The sequence below is a fragment of the Piliocolobus tephrosceles genome, chromosome 7 (genome assembly GCF_002776525.5).
Source record: "Piliocolobus tephrosceles isolate RC106 chromosome 7, ASM277652v3, whole genome shotgun sequence".
NCBI lineage: Eukaryota > Metazoa > Chordata > Mammalia > Primates > Cercopithecidae > Piliocolobus > Piliocolobus tephrosceles.
In genome coordinates this window covers 35669144-35685569 of record NC_045440.1, presented here as the reverse complement: position 1 = coordinate 35685569, position 16426 = coordinate 35669144, and positions in this window count along the sequence as shown.

Below are 16426 nucleotides of genomic sequence, written 5' to 3'. Positions count from 1 at the left end.
AGAGACAGGTGCATGTTTGAAAGCCGTTGGGAGTGATCCAATTCAAAGGGAGAAGTTACATATACAAGAAAGGGATAAACAGAATGAATATAACAACCCAACAAGGTGGAAGAATATGATATGCAAAGCCCAAATGCAAGGGTTGGCCTCAGGGAGGATGGATGATTATTCTGCTGTATGAAGAAGGAAGGGGGATGGGGTGGGGCCATAAGTAGATTTGTGTGCTTAGTCGTAGGAACACAGAAGTTTCTCACTTCTGGAATCTTTTTTTTTTTTTTTTCTAGAAAATAAAAGGTACATTAAGGGGGAAAGTGTGGGGTAAGGGAGTTTGGGGAGAGTGAAGACTTGAAATAATTGTTGCCTTGCTCGCTGTACTTACGGTACAGTAGGCACTCTGTAAATGTTTGTTGAGTCTATTGAAATGTGCATTGCCTTTCCCAAGAGCTTTAGGACAGCATTTGGATATTGCCATGAATAAACTAGGGCTCCTTGCCTTTGCCTCTGAGCAGGGACCAGAACCTTGCTGTGAATCAGGTGCCATTGGCTGGAATTCATTACAAGGCAAGCCCATCTTCTGCCACACCTGGAGGGGCTTGGTCACTGAATTCCTGAAGAGTCTGGTTCTGTAAATTCCTCCTCTGACGTTTTCACCTGCTGCCAACAGCTGTAAAGCCCCGGGTACAGGATGGAGGTGAGGACGGGGTGCATTTTGAAGGGTGTCCCATATCCAGTAGGCTATCTGGCCTCCCTGAGTCAATCCACTGAAGCTTTTGCTTTCTTCTCTCCTCTTTCTGCTGCCTCCAGTACAGAGAAAACCAGACCTCAGAGTTAACAGGCACCTGCTTCCTGTTGCGTGTATTTAGGATTAGGTCATGAACCTGAAATGAATAAAATAGAAGGTGGGCACTTTGCCAGAAAATAATGAATTCATAAAACAAGCAGGATGGAGCGTTCAGAAGACCTTCAATGGGTCCCCTTAATGGGCCATTCAATCCCCTCTCCCTTCCCTGTCCCTCTTTCCCACCCCTCCCATCCTTTTATTCTCTCTCCCCCATTCTGCCTCTCTCCCCTCTCCTCTAACACCCCCACTTCTTTCAAGTTCTCCCTCTGACCCCTGAGAGGCAGCGCATGCTGGAGGTGATCCCGCGGCCAAGGGCTCTGCAGCCTTCCTGGTTCCTGCTGTTCCCTGTTATTTTCATTTCCCTGTAATTCAAGGGGACAGGTGAGATGTGCTTCAAAACACTGTAATCATATTTTAAATGGAAATGAAATGTGTGAATTAAATGTAAATTACAGTAGAATGGAAGGACAATCACTATTAGTTAAGGTCTGACACCTATTTTTGCAGACCTTTCCCAAACGCCACAACTTGTTTCCCCACACGTGTGATGAGAAGTTGTAATTATGTGGCAGCTGCTTCTGCAGTCGGGCTGATGCTGGTTACTGGACCATTTGTGCAAAGGGGTCTGGATACGGGGCTGCGTATGTATTTTAAATAGATATGGACTGCTGTTGGTACTATAAAATTATCCAGAAGAAATGATATTTTTATACGAGGGCCGTGGAAAGAAACCTTTTTCCCCACTAGTTTTCCCTTTGGAAAGGTAAGGTGGTAATATAAAGGGACACTTTTATATAGTCAATTTATTCACGGATTCTCCATTTGCTTTTATATTGGAAAAATATGTGCTGTGCCAATGAGTTGCAATTTTGTCCTCAATCTCGGCCTGCCTCCCTCCCACCTAGTGCTAGAGCTGCGCTGGTTCCCAAGGGAGCCCCTGTTCCTCATATATAACTGTTCACAGAGCATTTTTCAAGATAGTACCAGCTCTCTGTTATAATTTCTTGCATGATAAAAGGAATAATTTTATTATCTAACTACCCAATGTCATGTCAAACAGCAAAAGAGATTGAAAAGGAAAATCATTCAATTCCAATCAATCCAATCTCTTGTTTTGTTCGTGGACAGAAAGACTGGTTGATTGACTACACCTTTAAACTTTCTAAACCATTTCTGGGTGTGTTGCAGAACTCTCAGGGATGAGGGCAGGTCTGGATAACTAGATAAGGTCAGAAGTATGGGAAGATCAGTAAACTCATTAAAAAGGGATCTATTTACATGCCCATTGTTGATTCCGGTGTTGTTTGCTTCAGCCAAACTCCTCTGTCTCCATTGGAGTAGTCAGCAGATAATATAGGTTGAATAATCATGTGTGTCATTGAATTTTACAAATCTTGCATTTTCAAAGCAACAGAGATGCAAGTGCAGTCAATATTTAGTTCTTAGGGACACTTGCAATTAAGGTAGAATGTGAATGTCTAGCCTGTGATAAGCAAAGGTTCTGTCTTAAAGATTCTCAGGAATCCTGCCAATCTCCACTCTGCACTTGACCTCGGAAGAGCTCCCCACCCTTGATCCTCTCCTAGAAGCCAGCTGAGGGCTCCAGAATAGCCCTCAAAGCACACACCCCATCACAGCCTGAGCTCATGTTCTAAATGCAGCTCTCATCATAGCATTTGCTGCCCTGTTGAGAAACCTTCAGTGGTCTTGGTGAGAGTCGAGTCCCTGCTGTAGCCACCTGGGGCTGTTTCCCTTTCTAATACTCCGAGAACCTTCCCTCTGCCCAGGCTTGCTTCTCGTCCTCAAATGTTTGCTCTCACCTTCTCTGTCTGGTTATCCCATTTACCCTTGAAAGTCTCTCTCAGACTTCTCTTTGGGCACAAAAACCTTCCCGAAACACCTGCAGGCCAAATGAAGTGGCTGGCGTCCTACTGTCACTACCCTGAATCACTGCTGACTTTACAGACACACATCTCCCACCTGCTGGGACCCACACCAAAATGCCTGGTGCCATAAGCATATCTCCTGCAAGACTTTGCAGTCAACCAGAAGTCTTCTAGGTGGTGGTCGTTTCTCTTTGGAAACTGGAGGTGCTAAAATAAATAACATGAATATGTGCCAGTGTTTGAATTTCCCAATTGTTTTTTTCTCTTGGTGCCATTGTCCATCTTCATTTTTTTTTTTTTTTGAGATGGAGTCTCACTCTGTTGCCCAGGCTGGAGTGCAGTGGCATGATCTTGACTCACTGCAACCTTCAACCGATTCTCCTGCCTCAGCCTCCCAAGTAGCTGAGATTACAGGTGTGCACCACCATGCCTGGCTAATTTTTGTATTTTTAATAGAGACAAGGTTTGGTCATGTTGGCCAGGCTGGTCTTGAACTCCTGACCTCAGCTGATCCACCTGCCTTGGCCTCCCAAAGTGCTGGGATTACAGGCGTGAGCCACCATGCCCATCCTTCATTTTTTATTTTTTTGAGATGGAGTCTCACTCTGTCTCCCAGGCTGGACTACAGTGGCGTGATCCCATCTCACTATAACCTCTGCTCCCTGGATTCAAGCAATTCTCCTGCTTCAGCCTCCCAAGTAGCTGGGATTACAGGTGCTTGCCACCATAGCCGGCTAATTTTTGTATTTTTAGTAGAGATGGGGGTTTCACCATGTTGGCCAGGCTGGTCTCAAACTACTGACTTCAAGTAATCCACCTGCCTAGTGCTCCCAAAATGCTGGGATTACAGGTATGAGCCACCGCTCCTGGCCCTTCATTTTTAAAATAAAGCATAAAACTGCTGTACATAACAAAATGTAAACCATGTTGAGTGTCTTCTTTTTGATTGCATCACACCTACTACCAACTCGTTTATGTTCATATGGAAATAAAATTAGTTGGCAGCCTGTGTTCTAAATGCAAATCTGATCATGGCTGTGCTCCTTTGCCACAAAACCTTCTGGCTTGGTGTTAGGAAGATTGGTTAGGATAGGCAAAAAGGACAAAAGCAAAAGTTCCATGACGTTGTAGGGATTGTTAAAAGGAAAGGGTTTGTGTTTCTGGAGATCCCTTCAACTCTTCTAATTTCTGTGAAGTACAGGAGATATTCATATTCTCACTGTATAAATGAGGAAACTGATTCAGAGGGCAGATCTAAATAAGAGAAACCAAGGCAAGGAGAAATTGTAGGGTGTTCAGGATCACAGAGTTAACTGCAGCCCTGGAACCCGTGAAGTTCCTGTAGATGTCAGCATGCCTGATAGGCATCAAAGAAGCAGAGTCACCGTGGATCAAACAGATTTGGTGAGTATCCCACAAGAACCATGATTCCTGTACAATGTATTATTAGGGAGCTTGGATGTTTCTGCAGAAGACAGTAGTTCTGACTGAGATTTCCTTGGGTTGCAGGGGTGAGATGTGATGGAGTAAGGACAGCTCTTGGCACTGACCACACCCACCCCGGCAGCCTCCACATCACTTGCTAGAAAGTGAGTTGCCAAGTGTCCTGGTTTCAATTAGGAGTCAAGAAGATGCAACCAACTGATGCACAGAAAACTCAGCCCCCAGATCAGCTCTTTCTAGTAATGAAACTAGACAGCCTCTACAAACCTGGGATTTATACTGGTAAATCTTGGTCTCATGAGGGCCCAGCTCAATTTGTGCAGAAATTCCACCAATGGTGGAGAGTTGATTTAGTGTCAGAAAAGGGTGTTTGAAACAAGTGCGTTTTCCTTTACGACGAGTCTTTTAACATCAGGAGAGAAATACAGCTGATTGGAATTGATTTGTGTACGTGGCTGTTTGTGTGAAGTGTCACAGCATGTTTGATGGGAACACAGAAACAAAGAAGGAGAAAGGACAGAAATTGCTCTTCTGGAAGGTGCAGAGCAGAGAGTACAAGAGAATGCATCTTACAGAACAGGGCTTGGCCCTCCAGGTTGCTGTACATTGAATCTGGACTCAGTCCCTTAATTGCTGTGTGACTAACAGCAAATTACTTGAGATCTCTAAGCCTTGGTTTCAACATCAGTAAGAGGGGAATAATGAGTGTCTACCTCATGGGCTGTGGGAAAGATTAAATCAGTGCATCTGAAAGCTGATTTTCTTCTACTTCAACTTCATCCCTAAAAGCCACTTCCAGGAGAAGGCCTTATAAAAGTCCATCTTACTTAAGCATAGCAGTCTAATGATGGTTTGGAGTGTGTCCCATACGGGAGAGCCCACAAAAGAAGACTTAAAATGTTCCTTTTCTGTACAGAGTTCTTTATTGTTATTTATTTATTTACTTATTTATTTATTTGGAGATGGAGTTTTGCTCTTATTGCCCAGGCTGGAGTGCAATGGCTCGATCCCGGGTCACTGCAACCTCTGCCTCCAGGGTTCAAGCAATTCTCCTGCCTCAATCTCCCAAGTAGTTGGGATTACAGGCACCCGCCACCACACCCAGCTAACTTTGTATTTTTACTAGAGACGGGATTTTGCCATGTTGGTCAGGATGGTCTTGAACTCCTTACCTCAGGTGACCTGCCTGCCTTGGCCGTTCAAAGTGCTGGGATTACAGGCTGGAGCCACCGCGCGAGTTCTTTATGATTTAAAAGACACTTGCAACCATCTTACCACATTTAACTACCTCAAAGAGTCCTGTGTGTTCTGTCAGTCAGGTGTTATTTATTCCTCCTTTAAAATGAAACATGGACATAGAAAAGTAAATTTTCAAAATTCATATTTTTGTTTTTTAAACATGGTTGGAGGGATACATAAATGACTTATTAAGAATCACACAGTTAATGAAGTAAGAACCTGGGATGAGATTTTGTGCTGTCTGATTCCAAGTGTGGTGTATTTAATAAGAGGAGAGAACTTTAAGGTACAGAAAAGACTAATTGCAGAATTTCAACATAATCGAACACATCAAAGAGTGGAGGGTTTTTCTGGGGTCTCTGCTCTAACATTCTGCAGAAACCTAGCTGTCCATGGAAAGGCTAACCCCTGCCAAGATGTATTATACCAACAGCAAGACTTTCAACCTTCTCTTGGTCTTAATCTTTCTGAGTGTGTCTCCCTTCATTGTCTCTTCTAATAAATATATTAGAAAAGATGTCTAGAAAACAGTTATGGAAAATATGTCTAGAAAATAATATTAGAAAATAATATATATACTACAAAATATAATAGAAAATGTCTTGAAAATAATATTAGAAAATGACAATAAACATATTTATCTATTGCGACGCAATAAGTTACCCCAAGACTTAGTGACTTAAAACAAATCACATTTATTATCTCATAGTTTCTGTGGGTCAGGAATCTGGCCATCCCTTAGCTTGGCTCTCTGCTTCTGGGTTGGCCATGAGGCTGTAGTCAAGGTGCTGGCTGGGCCTGCAGTCATCTCCAAGCTTAAATGGGGACGGATTGACTTCCAAGCTCATCAAGTGGTTATTGGCAGGGTTCAGTCCCTGTAGGCCTCAGTTTCTCCATGGCTGCAGGCTGGAGGCTGCCCTCCTTGTTATGTGAGCTTCTCAGTAGGGCAGCTCACCACATAGCAGCTTGCTTCTTCAAAGAGAGAGAGAGAGAGCAAGTGAATATGAGACAGAACTCACAGCCTTTTGTAATCTAATCTCTGAAGAGACAACCCATCACTTTCGCTGTATTCTGTTCATTAGAAGTGAGTCACTAGATCCATATCACACTCAAGGGGAAGATATTTTACAAGGAAGTGCATACCAGGAGGTAAAGATCAGTAGGCGTCCTCTTAGAAGTCTGCCTACCACAGGCCTCTTTTGTAGAGAAGCCTTCAAGGCCGGACGTGATCTCTAATAACTTCGTTTGCTGGTTTCTATTTTGAAATTGGTAGTTCTTCTTAGAACTTTGTGATAGCAGTTGTGAGGGTATTATCTCAATAAAGCCTCTAGCCAACTGGCTTTACAATGGAGCAACTGGAACGAAATCTGAGTGATACATCAGTAATGCCCATGATTGGCTAGAATGAATGAAAATGAGTGTGCCTCAGCATTGGGTAAACCTTCAATTCTTTTTCTCTTTCCTTAACTCAATTTGTTCTGATGATATACAAAACCATAGGGCAAACTTTTTCAAAACAGTGACAGGGAATTTCTTGTCCCTGTACCACTACTCCCTGCAAAGGTAGGTGGTCTGAATCCAGGAGCATGGGTACTGATGCCAGCTCTTGGGGCTCAGGCGGTGGTGACTGCAGACAGAGAAGCCATGCTCTGATCATCTTGGCCCAGCAGATATTCCCATGGGGACAAGTCCAGCGTGCCTTGATATAAGACACACCCAGATGCACATCATCAATTTGGAAAGTCCTTTTTATTTTCATTCATTTAAATGCTTCTGTTTTCTGTTTGTTTTACAAGGAGTTAGTTTCATTAGTGCTACTGACTCCATGTGTTCACTCACTACACTTGAGCCTTGTGTTGACTTCCCTCTTTCCCTTCAATGTACTCAGGCCCTGCAGGGAACATGTGAAGTCCTTGTGGCTTGCACTCCCTGTCATTGGACTAGCGAGTTCGTGAAGACTTCCCTGTGTCTTTGTGTCTCTCTTATTTAAAAGCCATGATGGCTCTCTGCATGTCTGCAGGAGATGCCAAGGTCTTCACAGTCCAGCCCTGGTCTGCCTTTCTGAGACTCTCCAGCTGCCTGGCTAGACCTCCTGTCTACACAACAGCTAGAATCCCATGCCACCTGAAGGTGTTGAAACAAATCATGCACTTCCCAGGCTCTGTTGCTTTCTTCACCCTTTCCCTTTACTTTGGAACAAATGTCCTCCCTCCCTGACACCCTCTGCACACCTCTCGCTAGCTATCACTGGTGCATCTTCCAAGGCCCAACTCAAATGTCCACTTTCCTTTGGAGCCTCCCCTGACTTCCTCCTCATTTTAGGTGGAGCACACGTGTCTATAGTAGCTGCTATGGGTGCTGCACCCGGATCTCTGTGGCATTTACAATATTTGCACAGGCAGTGTGACTTTCAATGGCCAGCACCAGCTACTCTACCTGAGGGCTTTCTCTGCTCACTCTGCCCTTGCATGGGGTAGATTGAAACTGTTGGGGTTACCTCCCTAGGAAACCCCTCTACCAATGACTGCTGGTTCCCCACCCCTGGACAGGGTGTTTCTGAGGCAAGATAGCCCAGAGAGGTCTCCTGTGGAGCTGAGCTCCTCCTGTCTGGAGTAGCAACTGGTGACAATGAACCCTGCCTGGCTTCCTTCCCTCCCCTGGGTTACCTTATCAGTCCCCTATCAGTGGTTTCTCAGTTGACTTCGAATGATCTATTTGTACTTGAAGCTTTGCTTTGGAGTCTGTTTCTGGGGAACCCACACTGAAAACAGAGCCCCTCCTCTGTGCTTATGCTCACTCTACACATTTATTACAGCCCTTACGTTGCACTTGGGGGTATCCAGCATCATGCTCCTGCACAGTGACCTCCTTGAGGGCAGAAACTCTGTCTCCCCAAGGCCTGGTGCAGTGCTGGGCATACTTCTGGTGCCCATACTTTTGTCGAGTTGATTCTCTTGTGCTCATTTCCCTAATTAAAAGTTTTTTTTTTTTTTAAGTTTTCATGGGGGCTGGTTGGAGCTTCGGTCCTCATCTTGCACTAAAGAGTGAAGTGATCCAACCGTCTTGGCAGCCACTGCTCTACTGCTGTCACAGCCCTTTCGGTGAGAAGGTTGCCCAGAGCCTTAGGTAGCCAGGTGATGACAGTGGCTGCCCTGTCCTGGCCACTCTGTAAGAGACTGTAAGGTTGCATCAGTCCTGACTTGGTACAGCATCTGATCTCATCTGCTTGATCCTGATTCTGTTGTTACAAATGACAAATTGGGAGGAAAGTAAACGAGCTATTGAGAATAAAATCTCCTCCTGCCAAGTGGTAATGCCCCGGAGAGAAGGAGGACATATCTCCTGTGTCATTATGGGGATAAATTAGATGTCTGCTGAACTTCTCCCACACATGCTCACTGGTCAGATTTGGGACTTCACAGCAGAATTGTCACCCTGTCTGGGAGAAAAGCGTTTAGCAAGGAAAGGGGTGGAGACTGGCATTTTGGAAGGGCAGTTAAGTTCTCAACAGAAAGTCTTTCCCACAGTATTATTCTGTGAAGACGCTGTTCGTTTGTTTTTTTTTTTTTTTGGTTTGTAATTACTTTACTTTTCTAAAACTTTTAAAAAAGTTTTTTGACATGGAGTTTCACTCTTGTTACCCAGGCTGGAGTGCGATGGCGTGATCTCTGCTCACTGCAACCTTCGCCTCCCGGGTTCAGGTGACTATCCTGCCTCAGCCTCCTTAGTAACTGGGATTACAGGTGCCCACCACCACGTTCGGTTAATTTTTTGTATTTTTAATAGAGACGGGGTTTCTCCATGTTGGCCAGGCCGGTCTCGAACTCCTGACCTCAGGTGATCCATCCATCTTGGCCTCCCAAAGCGTTGGGATTACAGGTGTGAGCCACTGCACCCGTCCTATAATTACTTTACTTTATTTCAGGGGGAAAAGAGGAAGACACCAGGAAGTTCTTCACCAGCCAGAGTATCACACTCCTACCAAGTACATCTCTGTGAAGACAAAACCCCAGAATGCAAGAAACATTCTGAGGATGTTTGCTGAGCTCTGCAATTGAGAGAAAGGTCTGTGACTTACCAAAGGTAGGGAGGAGGCTGGGCGCCCTGGCAGCTGGGCTGCATGGTCTGGTTGGCCCTAGCCTGGTCTGGCCCGTGCCCCACTTGCCTTTGGGGCTTGAGAATGTTTCCCATGGGGCAGGAGGATTCGAACAAGGCCTCCTCTTAGCAGGGCTGATGAAGCTCCTCCTTTTCCTCCCCTGAGTCTCTGTGGAGTTCACATTTGTGGGCACTTCCCCTGGGAGAAGCCCAACCGAATCATCCACTGAAAATAGGTTTACGGTGCACAGAAGGATTTTTTTCAATAGCAGGTCCTTAATGAATTGTTACAACCTTGGGCATAATAAAATGAATACCAATGTGGAGCGTGCGGAGGGTGCGGAGTTGCCAATCGTCTTTTTGGGAGGACTGTACTTTGTTCTGAGATTAATCTTTCTTACTTTGCTTTTTAAAATTAAGATGTCTTTCTTTAAGAAGTATAAATATATGGTAGCTGTTTTTTTTAATGTTTTTACTTGGCCAAATAAAAAAGTTGGCAATCCTATCATTTTCAACACCCTCTTTAAAAAATATTTTAAAATAGATATGTGATATACAAAAGATAGAGAACTGATTTATAGGAAGAGTTTCAGTCCCCACGAAGTCCTCACCCAACCCTGACTTTGGACTTTCCGAGAAGAACTATACTTTGCCCTCCATGGGCCTGGCTTTCCTTATCTGTGAGAGCCAGGAAGAGACTGGGCTGTCTAGTTCCATGCATATCAGTTGAGAGAAGTCACTGGAAGAAGAAAATTTTATGGGAATTATGGAAAGTTGGGAAGAAATGGTCTTTGCAGATGAGATTAAGTTAAGGATGTTGAGATGGAAAGATTGTTTTGCATTATCCAGCCAGTCCTTAAATGAAATCATATGTATCCTTACACAAGGGAGGCGGAGGGAGCTTTTACACACAGAGGAGAGTGCAATGTGAAGACAGAACATGAGATGTGAATGTGAAGACACTGGCCTTGAACACTGGAGGAATGAGGCCACAAGCCAAGGAATGTAGGGGCTGCCAGACTCCCCCAGCACCTCCACAGGGAGCACAGCCCCCTGACACTTTGATTTCATCCCAGCAATGCTGATTTTGGCCTTCTGACCTCCAGAACTGTGAGAGAATAAGTCTGTGGTTTTAAGACACCCAGTAGGTGGCCATCTGTTACAGCAGCCACAGGGAACTAATGCAGGAATACAGACTGCAGGCTCCTTTAGAGCAGGATCTAATTACGACTCCCCAGCAGTGCCTTGTCCTTTGCATGGGGCCGCCCATAGCTGCAGATGAAATGTATTAGCACTTCTCCACTTATTTAAGGTAAATCTTTTTGAGTCTTCTTTTCTGGGGCCTGCAGATATTTCCTGTTAACCAGGATCTTAGGGGACACCCAACCATGGTTCTTTCTCAACATCATCTCTGGAAGCATCAACTGTCTCCCTGACATCACACACCAAAGGATGCACTTTCTAAGGCACTGTTTAGGACTTAGGAGAGGCATAAGTTTTAGCAATGAGCTGAGAGATAGGGTGGGTCTTTGCCACATCCTCCTTCCAACATTGCTATGACAGCTTTGCGTTTTTTTGGGTCCCAAGCCAGTTCTGAGTAGGACCTGGTTTGCTTTCAAACCTTATAAATGGCTACTAAAGCTTAAATTGTGTACCCCGAATTCATATGTTGAAGTTCTAACTGCCGGTACCTCAGAGTGTGACCTTATTTGGAAACAGTGTCCTTGAAGCTATAATTAGCTAAGATGAAGTCATTAGGGTGGGCCCTGACCTAGTTTGACCAGTGTCCTTATAAAAACGTGGAAGTTGGACAAGGACACACCCACAGGGAAAGCACCGTGAGAAGATGATGGCAGAGACCAGGGCGACATGTGTACAAGCCAAGCGACACCAAAGGTGGCCAGCAGCCCGTGTGAAGCTGGAGGAGAGGCCTGGAATAGATGCTCCGTCACAGCACTCCCGGGGGAGCTGACCCTGTCCGCACCTTGACCTTGACCTTCTGGGCTCCAGAACCATGAGACAGCACGTTTCTGTTGTTGAAGCTACCTGGTCTGGGGTGCGTGGTACTTTGCAGCCAGAGTGAATGAATGTGGTGACACTGACCTGTGCACTGTATGTCTTGTTTGCAGCTTGCTGGTAAATGAGGGAAAAAGCAGGGAATCGGTGGTGGGGAAAGGGTAGGGGGAGAAGGGAGCAGGACCAGAGCAACTTTAGAAGTGCGGCCTTGAGTCTGAGCAAGAATCCTTCTATGTCCAACTTTGTGTCTGGTGCCTGTGATAAGAAGGCCTGCGGAGTGCCTCTCCAAGCCACCTCCCTGCTCTGATCCCTCCCGGGGAACCCAACCTTTTCCTCTAGATAGGGTCAGCTAAAGAAAGTAACGTTGCAATCACACCTTCCAAGCTGCCCTTCTTTCCCTCCTCCTTCAATCTCCCCCCACCCCCGTTCCCCCTTGTTTCTAAGTGCCCAGCCTTCTCCGAAGAGAGGGGACCATCTGGTTAGTCCTTGTTTACTGCACACCCTGCCAGTTTGAGCTTATTAATCATATTTACCCAAGTATCTTAATTACTCCCTGTCTAGCAACTTGCTTTGCACTCAGCTGTTGACCCCTCTTTTTTTATTCCTTTCTATCATTAATCATAGGAGCAGCGTGGCTAGAGGAATTCCTGCAGCTTAGATTTCGCTGGCACTGTTACCACTCCCAGAGAGGAGCGGCTGGAGTTCACGGCTGGTTTCTGACAAACTTCCTAATTAATCTGCTAAAGATCAGAGGAGGACTAATAGGAGCTGAAGACTGTGTGCGAGACCAGCCCTCCGCCCTCTCGCTTTGTGTGTGCACGTGTGTGTGTGCGCGCGCGCACGCACGCATGTGGTGCTGAGCTTGGCAGGGGAGAGATGGCCTCACTAGCAATTGAGCACAAAGCATTCCTGCTGCTGTTGCTGCCACCTACCTTCCCTGCTTTGGGAGGATACATTTTCTCCTCTTGCCTAGAAGTTTAAGGGAGTCACCCAAGCCTTCTTCTCCCAGATACAACAGCAGAATAAAGTATCTTCTAAGCAACTTCTTTTTTTTTTTTTTTTTTTTGAGACGGAATCTCACTCTGTCACCTGGTTTGAGCGCAACAGCATGATCACGGCTCACTGCAACCTCCACCTCCTGGTTTCAAGTGATTCTCCTGCCTCAGCCTCCCGAGTAGCTGGGATTACAGGCGTGTGCCACCCACCACGCCTGGGTAATTTTTGTATTTTAGTAGAGACAGGGTTTCACTATGTGGGCCAGGCTGGTCTCAAACTCCTGACCTCTGGTGATCTGCCCACTTTGGCTTCTCAAAGTGCTGGGATTACAGGCATGAGCCACAGCACCTGGCTGCAACCAACTTTTTTGTGGAATACAGGATCTTGATGTTTGGGTGCCTGAAGGCAGAAGCTGTTGCACATGGAATGGATTAAAGGTCTCCCCCTCTCTGCAACCAAAAATCCTTGGGATTCCAGGAGCAAAAGACGCTCCAGCACACAGGACAGTTCAGGAAGGCCTGAGGTGATACTGAAGACTGCAGAGACATCCAGCTCGGTTGTGTCTCCGAAGGTGTCCAGACTTTGCAGACAGACGTTGCACGTAAAGAGCTGAAAAACGGAGGAAGCTGAGCTGGAGAAGGAAATCACTTCTACTCAGCCTTGACCTGCGTCTGATGCTATGGGGCCTCTTAGGGTTACCTCATGCTTCACGCACCCCTTTCTCTGCTCCTCAGCAGAAGGCAGGGAGCAGGGAAGTGGGTCTGTGCCTCCTTTCTCCCTGCCAGGCCTGACTCTCCAGGCCGAGAGACACCATTAAGGAGTATAATTGGTTGATCCAGGCTCTCCTTGCGTTTCAGTGCAGAGTGGCATCGTTTTCTTTATGACCTCGTAAAGTCACAGCCGAGAGGCCGATTTGGAAAACAAACTGCCTCAGGTTGACAGATAATTAGATACAGGGGACATATTATATGCCTTTGCATATAAATGTGCTCCAAGGCGTGTTGGTTCATCTGAAGTTGAGGTTAAAGGCGCGCCAGGTATTCCTGACACATCAGGGTATATATTTTCATACAGTCTCAGGCGCCGTGTTGGTTTTATAGGCCTTTCATCCTGGTGCTGACGGATGGGGTGTGAGTGCGACCCAACTTAGAAGAAAGGGACTCCCTTGCCTAGGGGCCACCTGGCATTTTGTTTTGTGTTCTCCCTCTCCACCCCCACTTTCTGTCCTTCCTGGGAAGGGAACTGTTCTTTGGGCCTAGGATTCTGCAGTGAGTGACTAATGGCCCGAGTAGGAGGGACCGGGACTCATTTTTCTTTTCTGGACTCTAATAGGCCCAATTAATTCAGCTACAACATGGGCCCTTACAAGCTTGGGACAAGCCTGGGTGGAATTCTATATTGAGAGTAAGAAAAAGGATGGAAATAGATGTTTTCCAGAAGGTTCTGTGGACTATGGGGGTAACCTGTGGACAGCTGCTGCTGCCCACTACCTGGCAGTTCGGCTACGTGATACGTGTTGGCCTTACAAGGAGATCCCCCTTACCCTGGAATCTACTTTGCTGGAGCAGAACTTGAGCCTCAGACACACCAGAGACGAGGGGGAAGCTTTGCTTTTTCCTCCAGTGGCAGGGAGCTCTGGGCTGGGGAAACGTCTCTTTGAATACAAAGTTCCAGTTGCATTCATCCACAGGAAAATGTAAAGAGCTTAATTTAATGCCCTCTGGGAGTCATTTCGATTTAAAAGTGGCATTATAGCTTGTGGCTACAAGAATGGGCTTAATGGTTAGTCACCTTCTGTTTGGGCATGTCATTTAATCTCTTTGAGGCTGTTTCTTCATCTTAAAATATGAGTGAGAAGGTAGTACCCACCTTATAATACTGAGAAGATTAACTTAGGGAAAGCACGTAGCGCAGGGCTTCACCCATGGTAAGTATTTCATAAACGGTAACTATTTTTCTTTTTTTTTTTTTTTTTTTTTTTTTAGACGGAGTCTCGCTCTGTCGCCTGGGCTGGAGTGCAGTGGCCAGATCTCAGCTCACTGCAAGCTCCGCCTCCCGGGTTTACGCCATTCTCCTGCCTCAGCCTCCGAGTAGCTGGGACTACAGGAGCCCGCCACCTCGCCCGGCTAGTTTTTTGTATTTTTTAGTAGAGACGGGGTTTCACCATGTTAGCCAGGATGGTCTCGATCTCCTGACCTCGTCTCGTGATCCGCCCGTCTCGGCCTCCCAAAGTGCTGGGATTACAGGCTTGAGCCACCGCGCCCGGCCGGTAACTATTTTTAACAATGACAATTCGCAGAGTTAATACTAATAAAAAATGATTACAGAAGAGGACGCCTCCACCCACAGGAAGGAGCCAGCACAGTGGGGAGCTGTTTGACCAGGGGAGTGTTCTCAGCAGCTGCCACATGTGGAGGTGTGGAGGTAGCAAGCAGAGTGGGGGGCAGAGGGGGAACCCTGGTTCCTGGGAGGCCTGGGTCCTGCTCTTCCATGATTAGCTGGGCAGTCTTGAGCATGGCACTCCCTCTCTTCCCAGCTTAGTGTCGTCATCCGTAAAATGAGGGGCTCTCTGAGGGTCTGCCAGGGCTGCTGTCTGATCCGTGACAGCGTGGCATGTGGTGTGGTATGTGATGCCTGTTCCTGCCTGTGGGGAGGCCCTCTCCCTTCCCCCACCAGGCCTCTGGGCAGCACTCGCTGTCATCCTTGCTTCTGGAACAGGCCTGTGCTATTTTCCAGGCCAAACGGGAGGGCTGAGGGGGTCTATTAAGAAGACTTCAGGGAGATGCTGGAACAATTCTTGAAATTACCCTCCTCTTTAAATCTTGCCATGGCCCTATTAGAAAAGCTAAGGGGGCAGAGGGAGAGGAAAGAGCGGGGAGAGGAGAGAGAGAGAAGAAGGAAGAAGGAAAGGGAAAGGTAAGAAACCCCATAGCTCGACCCTCAGCCCTGTTGAAGGAGATGATATAAATAGAGTTGCTGTCACTTTGATGAATTAAATCCTCCGTTAATTAGGACACATCGATTTAAGGGTTGTCCAACCAGGTAGTCCTTTTCCCTTCCCAGCAAGTCATAGCTCAGGGAGGAGGCATGAGAGGGATCGTTTTCCGTGTCTGGCTTGATTGCTGGTTTCTTTCTTAGTAGGCTTCATTAATTATCCTAGAATGTGGTCACCCAATTTTCTTCAACATGGGCCATTCTCCTTTCAGCGGGATCTTGGCAGCAGACTGCCACAGGAGCTCTGGGGAAAAAGGACCAGTGGGATCCCAGTACCTCCTGAGAGACCACCACCCTCCCCGCCTCCAGCTCATGCCCAGCTCTGAGTCAAATGGACGCTTCCTGTTGTACTCTGAGGTTGCGCAAACCTCAAAAGGCAAACACTGCCGGGCGCGGTGGCTCACGCCTGTAATCCCAGCACTTAGGGAGGCGGAGGTGGGCGGATCATGAGGTCGGGAGATCAGGACCATCCTAGCTGAAACCCTGTCTCTACTAAAAATATAAAACAATTGGCTGGGCGTTGTGGTGGGCACCTGTAGTCCCACCTTCTCGGGAGGCTGAGGCAGGAGAATGGCGTGAACCCGGGAGGCAGTGGAGCTTGCAGTGAGCGGAGATTGCGCCACTGCACTCCAGCCTGGGTGACAGAGCGAGACTTTGTCTCAAAAAAAAAAAAAAAAAAAAAGGCAAACACAGTGAGGGTCTCTGGCTTGCTGTGTAGACAGCCCACTCTCTGACAGCCCAGATCATCTGCAGCTATCCCTGGGCTGGGAGCTGGAAGCCATTCCTGTGAACCACTCCTTATACCTTGAGCTAAACCTCTTTGGGTCCCAGAAGTCTGAGGCTCCAGCTGCCTGGCAAGATTGAGTCTGTATGATTTCTTGAGTACCAGTAGTTTGGCATTTTAAAATACTGGATA